This window comes from Indicator indicator, chromosome 38 (assembly GCF_027791375.1).
Source record: "Indicator indicator isolate 239-I01 chromosome 38, UM_Iind_1.1, whole genome shotgun sequence".
Taxonomy (NCBI): Eukaryota; Metazoa; Chordata; class Aves; order Piciformes; family Indicatoridae; genus Indicator; species Indicator indicator.
This window is the reverse complement of record NC_072047.1, coordinates 666,060-683,358: the sequence shown is the minus strand read 5'-3', so window position 1 is coordinate 683,358 and position 17,299 is coordinate 666,060.

Here is a 17,299-nt window from a genome sequence, read left to right as displayed (position 1 = left end):
GGAGCAGCCTCCTCTGCTGCCCAGAATTGCTGGGTTTGGGTTTGGCCTTGGAATTCTTCCTTGTGTTGAGTGTTAACTCCTCTCCCTGCCATTAAATCACCCCAAAATTGCCAATCTTGACCCAAAGAAACCTCTGCTCCTCTCACCCTTTCGTGGGTCCCAGCAGCAGGAACAGCTCCAGTCCACTGCCAGGTAGCTTCTGCCTCATGAAGGCAAACACCTGCTTGAATAAATACCTGCTTGAATAAATACCTGCTTGAATAAATAGCTGCTTGAATAAATAGCTGATTTAATAGATAGCTGATTTAATAGATAGCTGATTTAATAGATAGCTGATTTAATAGATAGCTGATTTAATAAATAGCTGCTTTAATGATACAGAAATAGCTGCTTTAATACAGAAATAGCTGCTTCAATAAATAAATTCCTGCTTTGATGCCATCTCAGAGCTGAGCAGAGGGAAAGGATTTCCTTGGCCAGAAGAGGGAACTGCTCTCCTCTCTCCTCTCTTCTCTCTGCTCTTCAGCCTCACCACCATCTCCCTCTCCTGCCTTCCCAGGCTCACAACTGGGGGATGTCAGAGGAGAAGGATCACTCAGCCCCCTGCCAAGGTGACATCTAAAGGCTTTTGTCATCGAGGCTGCTCCCTGGAGGGAGAGTCACAGCTTCAAAATTTTTCCTGGATTTCATGTCCTTGGTGTGCAGAGAGGCCACCAGAGACCCTCAGTCTTGTCCCCCCCCACCCCACCCCAGAGGCTGCTGCTGCTTTACACACAATGCCAGGTTGGAAGGAACCCCAGAGGTCCAACCCTGCTTTTAGCAGAGGCATCTTTGGGCTTCCCACTACGCTTTGGCCCCAGGTGATGCAGGAGCTCTCTGGGACCATTTTCCCCACCTGTTTCCACTGGTGATCCCCAGCCAACCCCATCCCAACCCCTCCAGAACTCCTCATGTCCCTTCCCTGCCCTCATCCTCATCCCTGTCCCCTAGGAGGGGCTCTGGGAACACTTTTGCCACACTCAGCCAGAGTTGATCTGCTGGGCAAAGCACCCAACCAGTGCTGGGGACCACTGGATCCTACAGGATGTAATTAACTGAGCTAAAGCAGCAGCACATTTCAGGTTGGATCAGATGCTCCTTGGTGTCCACTCCAAGCAGTCAGCTCTTCCACCAGCAGCTTTTTGGGAGGGATTTCCCCTTCTGCACCCCCAGCAGCACAAAGAGAGCTCTGTCTGGAGCCAAGCTCTGCAGCCATTGCTGAACTGCTGGTCCTGGCTGGGGAGATGGGGAGGGAGGAGGATGAGAGGCAGAGGTCTTGTAGACCAAGAGAGACCTGCAGGAGACCAGGGAAGAGTGAACACCAAGACAACCCTCCTAGGCTTGGAAAAGGGGAAAACCACCACAGCAATCCCAACAACTATGCCACAGCCCTGGGCAAAGCCTCTGTGTGCAAGGGCAAAGCTCGTGGCCAAAACCACTTACCCAACACAGCAGCTGGACTGCTGCCAGCTGCCTGCCCCTCTGCCAGCTGGTCCAGCGCCTCCTGCTGCCTCCAGTGGGGCTGGGAATGCTTGGGGGGAGGGGAAGGGGTGGCTGGCAGGCACAGGGTGCTGCTCCTCTCTTTCAAATTGGAATCAGGGAATTGTTTCTGTTGGAAAAGGCTTCCAAGAGCATCCAGTCCCACCAGCAACCCAGCACCACCATGGCCACCAAACCATGGCCCAAATTGCCATGGCCACAGGTTTCTTGAACACTTCCAGCAATGGGGACTCCACCACCTCCCTGGGCAGCCTGTGCCAGTGTCTGACATCCTTCAGATTCTCAGAGGAGGCCATGAGGGTGGTCCCAGGGCAGGAGCACCTCTGCTGTGAGGACACGTAGGGAGACTTGAGGTTGTTCAGGCTGGAGAAGAGAAGGCTCCAGGGAGACCTTAGAGCAACCTCCCAGGATTTGGAGGGGGCTGCAGGAGAGCTGGAGATGGACTTTGTACAAAGGCAGGATGAGGAGTGATGGCTTCAGGCTGGAAGAAGCTGGATTGAGATTGGACATCAGGAAGAAATTCTTCCCCATGAGGGTGGGGAGGCACTGGAAGAGGTTGCCCAGGGAGGTTGTGGATGTCCCCTCCCTGGAGGTGTTCAAGGCCAGGCTGGATGAGGCCTTGAGCAACCTGGGCTGGTGGGAGGTGTCCCTGCTTGTGGCAGGGGGTTTGGAACTGGATGAGCTTTGAGGTCCCTTCCACCCCAACCCAATCCATGATTCTATGACTCCACTTCCACAGGATCCCAATTTGTGCAGCAGCAAGGAGGAGACTCTTCCACAGGGTCAGGACAACTCTCCTCCAGGTCAGCTTTGTTTCTGCACAGAGCCTGCTCAAGGTGAGCAGCAGCTCCCTCCCCTCCCTCCCCTGAAGTCCTATTAATGGGAGTTGGATTTGCTCACCCTCCTGACTTCTAGACTTTAATTCTGCAAAGCATTAGCACATTAATGGAGTCAAGGGTGCTGGAGTGATGGATTAGGCATTACCAGGGTAATCCAGGGGTAGGGGGAGGAGGGGAACAACCTCCCAGCTTCCCCCAGCACTTCTTGTCTTCTTCAGGTCCTGACAGCTATGAGAGGAGAAACTCCTCAGGCAGAGAGAGGGTCGCTGAGGGGCTGTGGGTTTGGGTTGGGTTCCTGCCAGGCTTGGGGGTGTGCAGCCAGGAGGATGAGGACATATCCCACCCCAGATGCCGCCCAAGGACGCTGGTTCCCTCCCTCTGCTGGTTCCCCTGGCTCTGCACTCCCAAGAAACTCAGTATTTTAGGGATCAGAAGCAATTAGGGTCCCACATAGAGGTTTTTGGGGGCAGCTCTGGGGGTTTACAGCTTCCCCTGTGGCTCCCAGGGGTGGCTGGAAGGCAGGACCTGGCTTCTGCTCCCAGTCCCCGGGGCTCCTGCAGGCTGGGCACAGAGCAGGACAGAGAAATCCTCTCCCTGAGCTGCAGCTCAGTTTGCAGAGCCCACCTCGGGCTTGGAAGTTCTCGGCTCAGACAATTTTCTTCTGCAAAACCCCTGCTGGTGGCACGGGGCAGCAGCGGGGCGAGGCTGCATGGCTCCTGACTCTGCAAACAGCTGCAGCCAGCTGCATGTCTGCTGCTGCAACCTCCACCCTGCAACCTCCCCCCTCCCCCAGGCGCTGCATCTGCCCAGGGGGAGCCCACTTCAGGCTGTCCTCCAAGAGCCGATCTGCAGGGGGCTGAGTTCCCCGATGCCATCAGGGCTCACCCTGGCACACGGTCACCCTTTTTGCTCCCTCTGGGGATCTCCTTGAGGATCGCATCGGCAGGAGTGCTGCCAGCAGCCAGCTCGTAGCCGCCGGCTATGGAGTCCTTACGGCACCCCGACGCTGATGGCCCCCGACAGCTCCACGCAGAGCAGAGGCTATTTTTGCCCTCGCTGCTCTTTTCCCAGCTGATTCCTCTCCCTCTTTAACCTCTGCCGAGCAAAACAAGCCCCTCCCCTGCCTGCCTCCCCATCGACCATCGTCCTGGGCTGCACAGGGAGCAAGAAGTGGCAGCTGCAGAGGCACTGAAAGGAGCTCAGTCGATACCAAACCAACTTTGACCTCTCTGAATAAACTCAGGGCTGGCTGCCAGGTCCTGAAGCTGCTGGAGCACGGAGCAGCAGTGGCCAGCTCAGCCAGGAGCTCATCCTCTATCCCACCCATGGTCCTCCATCCCACCCATAGTCCTCCATCCCATCCATGGTCCTCTATCCCACCCATGGTTCTCCATCCCACCCATGGTCCTCCATCCCACCCATGGTCCTCTATCCCACCCATGGTCCTCCATCCCACCCATGGTCCTCCATCCCACCCATGGTCCTCCATCCCACCCATGGTCCTCTATCCCACCCATGGTTCTCCATCCCACCCATGGTTCTCCATCCCACCCATGGTCCTCTATCCCACCCATGGTTCTCCATCCCACCCATTGTCCTCTATCCCACCCATGGTCCTCTATCCCATCCATGTTCCTCCATCTCATCCATGGTCCTCCATCCCATCCATGGTCTTCTGTCCCACCCATGGTCCTCTATCCCACCCATGGTCCTCCATCCCACCCATGGTCCTCCATCCCATCCATGGCAGGGGGGTTGGAGCTAGATGATCCTTGAGGTCCCTTCCAACCTTGACAATTCTATGGGTCTATGATCCTCTTGCTCATGAGAGCTCCTTGGCTCCTTGTCCTAACCCTAACCCTGATCCATCCCATTCCCAACTCTGTCCTGCCCTAGAGAAAGGGAAGACATAACTCTCAGGCTGACAGCCAGTTCCAAGCAGCAGGAAGAAGAATTCCCACTCTGGCAGGGACTTCCAAGCCAGGTTATCCCCCAAACACAACCTAAACCTCGAGGAGGATGGGATGGCAGCATGGCTGGGGACAGGGGACAAGCCCCAAGGGACATATCCCAGGGCTGGAGAGACAAACTGGGGCAGGTGCCACTGCTAATGACATTTGCAAACCTTTTCCCACCACTGCTGGGTTGCTGCCACATCCCAGGGGATGCCTTAGCCCTTCCCTTCCTCTCCAGGATTTCTTGTGGGGGTTTGGTTTTTTTTTTTTTCTCCTTGGGAGCTGGCAGAGCAGTTCAGCTGGTGGCACTCAGAGGGGACAAGCAGCCCAGGCAGCTCAGTTTGGGCTGTGTGGAGCTGAGCTGTCAGCTCTCCTGCTCACACACTCATCACCCTCCACAGCCCCAAACTGCAGCTGACATTTCAGTAACCCTCCCCTCCCCCCCAGCACCTGAACCAGAGACTGAGCTGGAAGCAAAGTGGTTTGGGGGGTTTGGCTTCTGGAAGAACATATTCGGGGTTGGTTCACTCTCTCCTTAGTGTCCCTCCCAGCCCTGGAGCACCACAGGGTGGATTTAGTGGAGGCATCACCCCAGGGTTTTAGGAGACTCCTCAGGGATGGAGTGGCAGAGCCTGCCAGGGGCAAACAGCAGCCTGGGCCCAGCATGAGACTTGGGGAGGCAGGGGAAGGGCTCAGGGGGGCAGGTGAAGGACTTGGGGAGGCAGGGGAAGGGCTCAGGGGGGCAGGTGAAGGACTTGGGGAGGCAGGGGAAGGGCTCAGGGGTGCAGGTGAAGGAGTCAGGGATGCAGGTGAAGGATCAGGGATGTAGGTGAAGGGCTCAGGGATGCAGATAAAGGAGTCAGGGATGCAGATGAAGGAGTCAGGGATGCAGATGAAGGACTTGGGGATGCAGATAAGGAGTCAGGGTTGCAGGTGAAGGATCAGGGATGCAGGTGAAGGACTTGGGGGTGCAGGTGAAGGAGTCAGGGATGCAGGTGAAGGATCAGGGATGCAGGTGAAGGACTTGGGGGTGCAGGTGAAGGAGTCAGGGATGCAGGTGAAGGATCAGGGATGCAGGTGAAGGATCAGGGATGCAGATGGAGGACCCAGGGATGCAGATGGAGGACCCAGGGATGCAGATAAGGAGTCAGGGTTGCAGGTGAAGGATCAGGGATGCAGGTGAAGGATCAGGGATGCAGGTGAAGGACTTGGGGGTGCAGGTGAAGGAGTCAGGGATGCAGGTGAAGGATCAGGGATGCAGGTGAAGGATCAGGGATGCAGATGGAGGACCCAGGGATGCAGATGAAGGACTTGGGGATGCATATTAGGAGTCAGGGATGCAGGTGAAGGACTCAGGGATGCAAATGAAGGACTCAGGGATGTAGGTGAAGGGCTCAGGGATGCAGATAAAGGAGCCAGGGATGCAGATGAAGGACTTGGGGATGCAGATAAGGAGTCAGGGTTGCAGGTGAAGGATCAGGGATGCAGATAGAAGACTCAGGGATGCAGGTGAAGGATCAGAGATGCAGATAAAGGACTCAGGGATGCAGGTAAAGGACTTAGGGATGCAGGTGAAGGGCTCAGGGATGCAGGTGAAGGATCAGGGATGCAGATGGAGGACTCAGGGATGCAGGTGAAGGGCTCAGGGATGCAGATGAAGGACTTGGGGATGCAGATAAGGAGTCAGGGTTGCAGGTGAAGGATCAGGGATGCAGGTGAAGGATCAGGGATGCAGATAGAAGACTCAGGGATGCAGGTGAAGGATCAGAGATGCAGATAAAGGACTCAGGAATGCAGGTAAAGGACTTAGGGATGCAGGTGAAGGGCTCAGGGATGCAGGTGAAGGACTTGGGGATGTAGGTGAAGGACTTGGGGATGCAGATAAAGGAGTCAGGGATGCAGGTGAAGGATCAGGGATGCAGATGGAGGACTCAGGGATGCAGAGAGAGGACTCAGAGGTGCAGATAAAGGAGTCAGAGATGCAGGTGAAGGATCAGAGATGCAGGTGAAGGAATCAGGGATGCAGATGGAGGACACAGTGGTGCAGATAGAGGGCTCAAAGATGCAGGCAAGGGCAGAGAGGAGGAAAAGAGCTCTTCAGCTGCTCTGGGAATGAGGTGGGGAAGAGCAGGGTAATGAGGGCTGGTTCCAGTGTCACACACTCAGCCCCTAATCAAGCAGTGAAGCAAATCGAGTTTGGCTAAAAGCTCAGGAGCCCAGGCTGGGCAGCCCCCTCCTGCCCCTGCTCCCCTGGAATGAGATTTCCATCCACTCCCTGGACACTAAATGAGTAATTGCTGTGCTCTGCAGGGGCAGGGAGCTCTGGTGTGGCTGCAGCAGCTGTGGATGATGCTTCCCATGCCTTGAGTGCTCCAGTGGCTTAGCAGGAGCTGGGGCCAGTGTCAGGAAGCAGCAGGAAATTCCAATATAGCAGCAGGCAGGGCAGGCAGGGCAGGCAGGGCAGGCAGGGCTGGCAGGGCTGGCAGGGAAGAGCTCCTTGCACCCTTGGGATGCCTCTGGTCTTCTTTCCTCTGCCTCCTCTCCCTGGCACCCCACTGGCAGCTGCCACACTGGCAACCAACCCTCTTTGGCCACCTGGCAGGAGAACATCTGACCCCACTCTGGCATGCAGGAGTGGTCCAGATGTTTCTGCATGCTCCTTGGATGCCAGGCTGCCCATCCCATGCAGACAGGGATGGCTGCTCCCCACCAGTGTCTGCCAGCCCTCCCACCTTGCCAGCAGCCTGGCACTGAGTGGCAAGCACCCTGTTGTGGGTGCTGAGTTGAGAAAGCAGTGAAGGAACCCCAGAGGATGCACAAAGCACTGAAGGAACCCCAGAGGATGCACAAAACACTGAAGGAACCCCAGAGGGTGCACAAAGCACTGAAGGAACCCCAGAGGATGCACAAAACACTGAAGGAACCCCAGAGGATGCACAAAACACTGAAGGAACCCCAGAGGGTGCACAAAGCACTGAAGGAACCCCAGAGGATGCACAAAACACTGAAGGAACCCCAGAGGCTGCACAAAGCACTGAGGGAACCCCAGAGGGTGCACAAAGCACTGAAGGAACCCCAGAGGATGCACAAAGCACTGAAGGAACCCCAGAGGATGCACAAAGCACTGAAGGAACCCCAGAGGATGCACAAAACACTGAAAGAACCCCAGAGGGTGCACAAAACACTGAAAGAACCCCAGAGGATGCACAAAGCAGTGAGGGAACCCCAGAGGATGCACAAAGCACTTTGGGAACCCCAGAGGATGCACAAAGCACTGAAGGAACCCCAGAGGATGCACAAAGCACTGAAGGAACCCCAGAGGATGCACAAAACACTGAAAGAACCCCAGAGGATGCACAAAGCACTGAAGGAACCCCAGAGGATGCACAAAGCACTTTGGGAACCCCAGAGGATGCACAAAGCACTGAAGGAACCCCAGAGGATGCACAAAGCAGTGAGGGAACCCCAGAGGATGCACAAAGCACTGAAGGAACCCCAGAGGATGCACAAAGCACTGAAGGAACCCCAGAGGATGCACAAAGCACTGAAGGAACCCCAGAGGATGCACAAAGCACTGAAGGAACCCCAGAGGATGCACAAAGCACTGAAGGAACCCCAGAGGATGCACAAAGCAGTGAGGGAACCCCAGAGGGTGCACAAAGCACTGAAGGAACCCCAGAGGATGCACAAAGCACTGAAGGAACCCCAGAGGATGCACAAAGCACTGAAGGAACCCCAGAGGGTGCACAAAGCACTGAGGGAACCCCAGAGGATGCACAAAGCACTGAAGGAACCCCAGAGGATGCACAAAGCACTGAGGGAACCCCAGAGGATGCACAAAGCACTGAAGGAACCCCAGAGGCTGCACAAAGCACTGAAGGAACCCCAGAGGGTGCACAAAGCACTGAAGGAACCCCAGGGGGTGCACAAAGCACTTTGGGAACCCCAGAGGGTGCACAAAACACTGAAGGAACCCCAGAGGATGCACAAAGCACTGAAGGAACCCCAGAGGATGCACAAAGCAGTGAGGGAACCCCAGAGGGTGCACAAAGCACTGAAGGAACCCCAGAGGGTGCACAAAGCACTGAAAGAACCCCAGAGGATGCACAAAGCACTGAAAGAACCCCAGAGGATGCACAAAGCACTGAAGGAACCCCAGAGGATGCACAAAGCACTGAGGGAACCCCAGAGGATGCACAAAGCACTTTGGGAACCCCAGAGGGTGCACAAAGCACTGAAGGAACCCCAGAGGATGCACAAAGCACTGAAGGAACCCCAGAGGGTGCACAAAGCACTGAAGGAACCCCAGAGGATGCACAAAGCACTGAAGGAACCCCAGAGGATGCACAAAGCACTGAAGGAACCCCAGAGGGTGCACAAAGCACTGAAGGAACCCCAGAGGATGCACAAAGCACTGAAGGAACCCCAGAGGATGCACAAAGCACTGAAGGAACCCCAGAGGGTGCACAAAACACTGAAGGAACCCCAGAGGATGCACAAAACACTGAGGGAACCCCAGAGGATGCACAAAGCACTGAAGGAACCCCAGAGGATGCACAAAGCACTGAAGGAACCCCAGAGGATGCACAAAGCACTGAAGGAACCCCAGAGGGTGCACAAAGCACTGAAGGAACCCCAGAGGATGCACAAAGCACTGAAAGAACCCCAGAGGATGCACAAAGCAGTGAGGGAACCCCAGAGGATGCACAAAGCACTGAAGGAACCCCAGAGGATGCACAAAGCAGTGAGGGAACCCCAGAGGGTGCACAAAGCACTGAGGGAACCCCAGAGGATGCACAAAGCACTGAAGGAACCCCAGAGGATGCACAAAGCAGTGAGGGAACCCCAGAGGGTGCACAAAGCACTGAAGGAACCCCAGAGGATGCACAAAGCAGTGAGGGAACCCCAGAGGATGCACAAAGCACTGAGGGAACCCCAGAGGGTGCACAAAGCACTGAAAGAACCCCAGAGGGTGCACAAAGCACTGAAGGAACCCCAGAGGGTGCACAAAGCACTGAGGGAACCCCAGAGGATGCACAAAGCACTGAAGGAACCCCAGAGGATGCACAAAGCACTGAGGGAACCCCAGAGGATGCACAAAGCACTGAAGGAACCCCAGAGGGTGCACAAAGCACTGAAGGAACCCCAGAGGGTGCACAAAGCACTGAGGGAACCCCAGAGGGTGCACAAAGCAGTGAGGGAACCCCAGAGGATGCACAAAGCACTTTGGGAACCCCAGAGGATGCACAAAGCACTGAAGGAACCCCAGAGGATGCACAAAGCAGTGAGGGAACCCCAGAGGGTGCACAAAGCACTTGGGAACCCCAGAGGATGCACAAAGCACTGAAGGAACCCCAGAGGATGCACAAAGCAGTGAGGGAACCCCAGAGGGTGCACAAAGCACTGAGGGAACCCCAGAGGCTGCACAAAGCACTGAAGGAACCCCAGAGGATGCACAAAGCACTGAAGGAACCCCAGAGGATGCACAAAGCACTTAAGGAACCCCAGAGGATGCACAAAGCACTGAGGGAACCCCAGAGGGTGCACAAAGCAGTGAGGGAACCCCAGAGGCTGCACAAAGCACTGAAGGAACCCCAGAGGATGCACAAAGCACTGAAGGAACCCCAGAGGATGCACAAAGCACTTTGGGAACCCCAGAGGGTGCACAAAGCACTGAAGGAACCCCAGAGGGTGCACAAAGCACTGAAGGAACCCCAGAGGATGCACAAAGCACTGAAGGAACCCCAGAGGATGCACAAAACACTGAAGGAACCCCAGAGGGTGCACAAAGCACTGAGGGAACCCCAGAGGATGCACAAAGCACTGAAGGAACTCCAGAGGATGCACAAAGCAGTGAGGGAACCCCAGAGGATGCACAAAACACTGAAGGAACCCCAGAGGGTGCACAAAGCACTGAAGGAACCCCAGAGGCTGCACAAAGCACTGAAGGAACCCCAGAGGATGCACAAAGCACTGAGGGAACCCCAGAGGGTGCACAAAGCACTGAAGGAACCCCAGAGGGTGCACAAAGCACTGAGGGAACCCCAGAGGATGCACAAAGCACTTTGGGAACCCCAGAGGGTGCACAAAGCACTGAAGGAACCCCAGAGGATGCACAAAACACTGAAGGAACCCCAGAGGCTGCACAAAGCACTGAGGGAACCCCAGAGGGTGCACAAAGCACTGAAGGAACCCCAGAGGATGCACAAAGCACTGAAGGAACCCCAGAGGATGCACAAAGCACTGAAGGAACCCCAGAGGATGCACAAAACACTGAAAGAACCCCAGAGGGTGCACAAAACACTGAAAGAACCCCAGAGGATGCACAAAGCAGTGAGGGAACCCCAGAGGATGCACAAAGCACTTTGGGAACCCCAGAGGATGCACAAAGCACTGAAGGAACCCCAGAGGATGCACAAAGCACTGAAGGAACCCCAGAGGATGCACAAAACACTGAAAGAACCCCAGAGGATGCACAAAGCACTGAAGGAACCCCAGAGGATGCACAAAGCACTTTGGGAACCCCAGAGGATGCACAAAGCACTGAAGGAACCCCAGAGGATGCACAAAGCAGTGAGGGAACCCCAGAGGATGCACAAAGCACTGAAGGAACCCCAGAGGATGCACAAAGCACTGAAGGAACCCCAGAGGAAGCACAAAGCACTGAGGGAACCCCAGAGGATGCACAAAGCACTGAAGGAACCCCAGAGGATGCACAAAGCACTGAAGGAACCCCAGAGGATGCACAAAGCAGTGAGGGAACCCCAGAGGGTGCACAAAGCACTGAAGGAACCCCAGAGGATGCACAAAGCACTGAAGGAACCCCAGAGGATGCACAAAGCACTGAAGGAACCCCAGAGGGTGCACAAAGCACTGAGGGAACCCCAGAGGATGCACAAAGCACTGAAGGAACCCCAGAGGATGCACAAAGCACTGAGGGAACCCCAGAGGATGCACAAAGCACTGAAGGAACCCCAGAGGCTGCACAAAGCACTGAAGGAACCCCAGGGGGTGCACAAAGCACTTTGGGAACCCCAGAGGGTGCACAAAACACTGAAGGAACCCCAGAGGATGCACAAAGCACTGAAGGAACCCCAGAGGATGCACAAAGCAGTGAGGGAACCCCAGAGGGTGCACAAAGCACTGAAGGAACCCCAGAGGGTGCACAAAGCACTGAAAGAACCCCAGAGGATGCACAAAGCACTGAAAGGAACCCCAGAGGATGCACAAAGCACTGAAGGAACCCCAGAGGATGCACAAAGCACTGAGGGAACCCCAGAGGATGCACAAAGCACTTTGGGAACCCCAGAGGGTGCACAAAGCACTGAAGGAACCCCAGAGGATGCACAAAGCACTGAAGGAACCCCAGAGGGTGCACAAAGCACTGAAGGAACCCCAGAGGATGCACAAAGCACTGAAGGAACCCCAGAGGATGCACAAAGCACTGAAGGAACCCCAGAGGGTGCACAAAGCACTGAAGGAACCCCAGAGGATGCACAAAGCACTGAAGGAACCCCAGAGGATGCACAAAGCACTGAAGGAACCCCAGAGGGTGCACAAAACACTGAAGGAACCCCAGAGGATGCACAAAACACTGAGGGAACCCCAGAGGATGCACAAAGCACTGAAGGAACCCCAGAGGATGCACAAAGCACTGAAGGAACCCCAGAGGATGCACAAAGCACTGAAGGAACCCCAGAGGGTGCACAAAGCACTGAAGGAACCCCAGAGGATGCACAAAGCACTGAAAGAACCCCAGAGGATGCACAAAGCAGTGAGGGAACCCCAGAGGATGCACAAAGCACTGAAGGAACCCCAGAGGATGCACAAAGCAGTGAGGGAACCCCAGAGGGTGCACAAAGCACTGAGGGAACCCCAGAGGATGCACAAAGCACTGAAGGAACCCCAGAGGATGCACAAAGCACTGAGGGAACCCCAGAGGGTGCACAAAGCACTGAAAGAACCCCAGAGGGTGCACAAAGCACTGAAGGAACCCCAGAGGGTGCACAAAGCACTGAGGGAACCCCAGAGGATGCACAAAGCACTGAAGGAACCCCAGAGGATGCACAAAGCACTGAGGGAACCCCAGAGGATGCACAAAGCACTGAAGGAACCCCAGAGGGTGCACAAAGCACTGAAGGAACCCCAGAGGGTGCACAAAGCACTGAGGGAACCCCAGAGGGTGCACAAAGCAGTGAGGGAACCCCAGAGGATGCACAAAGCAGTGAGGGAACCCCAGAGGGTGCACAAAGCACTTTGGGAACCCCAGAGGATGCACAAAGCACTGAAGGAACCCCAGAGGATGCACAAAGCAGTGAGGGAACCCCAGAGGGTGCACAAAGCACTGAGGGAACCCCAGAGGCTGCACAAAGCACTGAAGGAACCCCAGAGGATGCACAAAGCACTGAAGGAACCCCAGAGGATGCACAAAGCACTTAAGGAACCCCAGAGGATGCACAAAGCACTGAGGGAACCCCAGAGGGTGCACAAAGCAGTGAGGGAACCCCAGAGGCTGCACAAAGCACTGAAGGAACCCCAGAGGATGCACAAAGCACTGAAGGAACCCCAGAGGATGCACAAAGCACTTTGGGAACCCCAGAGGGTGCACAAAGCACTGAAGGAACCCCAGAGGGTGCACAAAGCACTGAAGGAACCCCAGAGGATGCACAAAGCACTGAAGGAACCCCAGAGGGTGCACAAAGCACTGAAGGAACCCCAGAGGATGCACAAAACACTGAAGGAACCCCAGAGGGTGCACAAAGCACTGAGGGAACCCCAGAGGATGCACAAAGCACTGAAGGAACTCCAGAGGATGCACAAAGCAGTGAGGGAACCCCAGAGGATGCACAAAACACTGAAGGAACCCCAGAGGGTGCACAAAGCACTGAAGGAACCCCAGAGGCTGCACAAAGCACTGAAGGAACCCCAGAGGATGCACAAAGCACTGAGGGAACCCCAGAGGGTGCACAAAGCACTGAAGGAACCCCAGAGGGTGCACAAAGCACTGAGGGAACCCCAGAGGATGCACAAAGCACTTGGGAACCCCAGAGGGTGCACAAAGCACTGAAGGAACCCCAGAGGGTGCACAAAGCACTGAAGGAACCCCAGAGGGTGCACAAAGCACTGAAGGAACCCCAGAGGATGCACAAAGCACTGAAGGAACCCCAGAGGATGCACAAAGCACTGAAGGAACCCCAGAGGGTGCACAAAGCACTGAAGGAACCCCAGAGGATGCACAAAGCAGTGAAGGAACCCCAGAGGATGCACAAAGCACTGAAGGAACCCCAGAGGATGCACAAAGCACTGAGGGAACCCCAGAGGATGCACAAAGCACTGAGGGAACCCCAGAGGGTGCACAAAGCACTGAGGGAACCCCAGAGGATGCACAAAGCAGTGAGGGAACCCCAGAGGATGCACAAAGCACTGAGGGAACCCCAGAGGGTGCACAAAGCACTGAAGGAACCCCAGAGGGTGCACAAAGCACTGAAGGAACCCCAGAGGATGCACAAAGCAGTGAAGGAACCCCAGAGGGTGCACAAAGCACTGAGGGAACCCCAGAGGGTGCACAAAGCACTGAGGGAACCCCAGAGGATGCACAAAGCACTGAAGGAACCCCAGAGGATGCACAAAGCACTGAAGGAACCCCAGAGGATGCACAAAGCAGTGAAGGAACCCCAGAGGATGCACAAAGCAGTGAGGGAACCCCAGAGGATGCACAAAGCACTGAAGGAACCCCAGAGGATGCACAAAGCACTGAGGGAACCCCAGAGGATGCACAAAGCACTTTGGGAACCCCAGAGGATGCACAAAGCAGTGAGGGAACCCCAGAGGATGCACAAAGCACTGAAGGAACCCCAGAGGATGCACAAAGCACTGAAGGAACCCCAGAGGGTGCACAAAGCAGTGAAGGAACCCCAGAGGATGCACAAAGCACTTTGGGAACCCCAGAGGATGCACAAAGCACTTTGGGAACCCCAGAGGATGCACAAAGCACTGAGGGAACCCCAGAGGATGCACAAAGCACTTTGGGAACCCCAGAGGATGCACAAAGCACTGAAGGAACCCCAGAGGATGCACAAAGCACTGAGGGAACCCCAGAGGGTGCACAAACCAGGCTGAGGGACAGAGGCTGGAGCTCACCCCAACATTCCTGCCCTAAGGAAGTCTGCAGTGGAAGATGCCAGCCCAGTGTCAGCCATCAGAGCATGCCCAGGGGACAGAGCCCCAGGGCAAACAATCAGGAGCTTGTCCACAGCCATTCCCAGCTCTGCTGTCATGACCTCCCCCCCGGGGGCCCTGGCAATGTCCCCAAGTCCCTGGATCATTTTGATTGTCTCTCTCTCCCCCTCCCAAGCCCTGCTGTGCTGTGTCAGCAGCAGTATTTATAGCATGGTCCTCCTCCCAGAGGCATGGCAGGAGTGGCCTGGCCCTGGCTGGCACTTCCAGCCACTTCTTATTTTTCTTTTTTTTTCTTTTTTTTTTTTTTTTTGTCTGCAGCTTTAGCTTCTGCTCCTCCTGAGCACCACCTTCCACACAGAAAAAAAAAAAAAAACCCAAACCACCTTCCAGCTGTCTGCAGGCAGCTCTCTGCTGCTGTGGTGGTGGGGAGGGGACATTGCCAAGAGGTTCTCCAGGGCCTTGAGGGAGCTGTGGCAGGGGTAGAAAAGTTTTCCTCGATGTGAGGAGAAAGTTGTTTGGTGTGAGGGTGCTAGAGAGAGTCCAGGGCAGGCTGGGAAGCTGCTGAGGGGCCTGGAGCAGCTCTGGGAGGAGCAAAGGCTGAGAGCCCTGGGGTTGAGAGCCTGCAGAAGAGCAGCCCCAGAGGGGAGCTGAGCAATGCTCAGCAAGAGCTAAAGGAGCTGTGGGGGGCAAGAGGCTGGGGCCAGACTCTGCTCACTGGTGCCCAGGGACAGCACAAAGGGCACAAAGTGGCACCCAGGAGGTTCCATGTGAAGAGGAGGAGAAAGTTGCTTGTTGTGAGGGTGCTGGAGGGCTGGAGCAGGCTGCCCAGAGAGGTTGTGGAGTGTCCTTGTGTGGAGAGCTTCCAACCCCCCCTGGGCACTGTGCTCCTGTGTGCCCTGCCCTGGGTGATGCTGCTCTGGCAGGGGGTTGGGCTGGAGGCTCTCAAGCTGGAAGGTCCCTTCCAACCCTAACCACTCAATGCTTCTGTGAGTCTAGGAATGTCCCTGGTCCTGGGCACAGCTCCAACCACCTGATACTGATCACTCCCCTACCTCTACCTCGGCCGCCTGATGTCCTCATCTTCCTAATACCTCTGCGTCTCATCTCCTCTACTCATATTCAGATTATTAATAATAATCTTCATAATCCTCATATAATATGCCTCTTACCATCCTCGACTCTCCTCCTATTCAACCTCCTAATACTCTCATCTTACTACTCATCCTATCATATTCTTACTACGCCTATCCTCGACTCTTATTAATCTAAGAAGCAGAAGCAGAATCTTATTCATACGACTAATCCTCACTAATAATGCATGTTTCATCCGAAGATGAATCAATGCGACTTGATGAATCTGAATAATCAGAAGTGATAGAGATTAGCCGTAGACTAGATGACGAGAATCATCAAGCGTATGAATAATATTAAGCCTGATATACTCTGAATAAGAATAAGCAGCTTAATCCGACTATAGCCGTCGAAGAAGAAAACTTCCTATATATAAGCATGTTAATACGAAGCAGCAGCATGATAAGTCAGACGCCTACGATTCAGGATTCAGCCGAAGAAGAAGACTGAACTCCGCCCAGAGAAGGGAAGAAGCAGCTGAAGAAGGGAGAAGAAGCTGAATCCGCTTAATGAGGAGAATAGAATACTACTATACTAGAAGAGAAGGGGAAGCAGAAGCAGACTAGACGAAGAAGCGGATTAATAAGGAGGATAAGCCTAAGATGAAGAAGAATACGAAGAAGGTGGATCAGCACCGCACAGCTGAAGACTACTATGAATATTTAGCGGACGAACACCACACACACACACCCACACACACAACAACACAAACACAACACCACCTACAACACAACCACCACACCACACTCATCACACAACAACACAACATACCTAAAAACCACACCAAACACCAAAAACACACACAAAAAACACAAAACAACACACACACAAACATAACACACTCACAAACAAACACAACAACCCAAACAAACAACACACAAACACAACACACAACAAAATCACACCACAAACACACCAACAACAAACAAAACCACCACACAAAAAACAAACCAACACCAACAACAACCACCACACAACAACACACCCAACCACAAACACACCACACACAAAAACAACAACCACCAAAAAACCAAACACCAACAACACAACAACAACCACAACCACCACACACACACACCATCAAACAACCAAATCACCACAACCAACAAACCACACCCACAAAACAAACAAACCACAAACACACACCAAACCACACAACACAAAAACAAAACCAACAAACAACAACACCACCACAAACACAAACACAACCAAACAACAACCACAAACACACCACAACAACCACACCACCAACCCACACAACCAACACCACACAACACCAACACAAACAACACCACACAAAACCACAACCACCCACAACACACACAACACCACCACACAACAACAACACACAACCCACCAAACAACCAACAACACCACAAACACCACCACAACAACCACCACACAACACAACACCAACACCACAACACACCCACAAACACAACAACACCACACCACAAAACACAAAACACAACACCACAACCACACACACCACAACCACCACACCACACAAACACAACCACCACACAACCACACAAACAACACCCACACACAACCCACACAACACCACACCAACACCACAACACAAACCACCCACACAACACCACACACCAAACACCACACCACAACCACCACACAACACCACACACCCACACCACC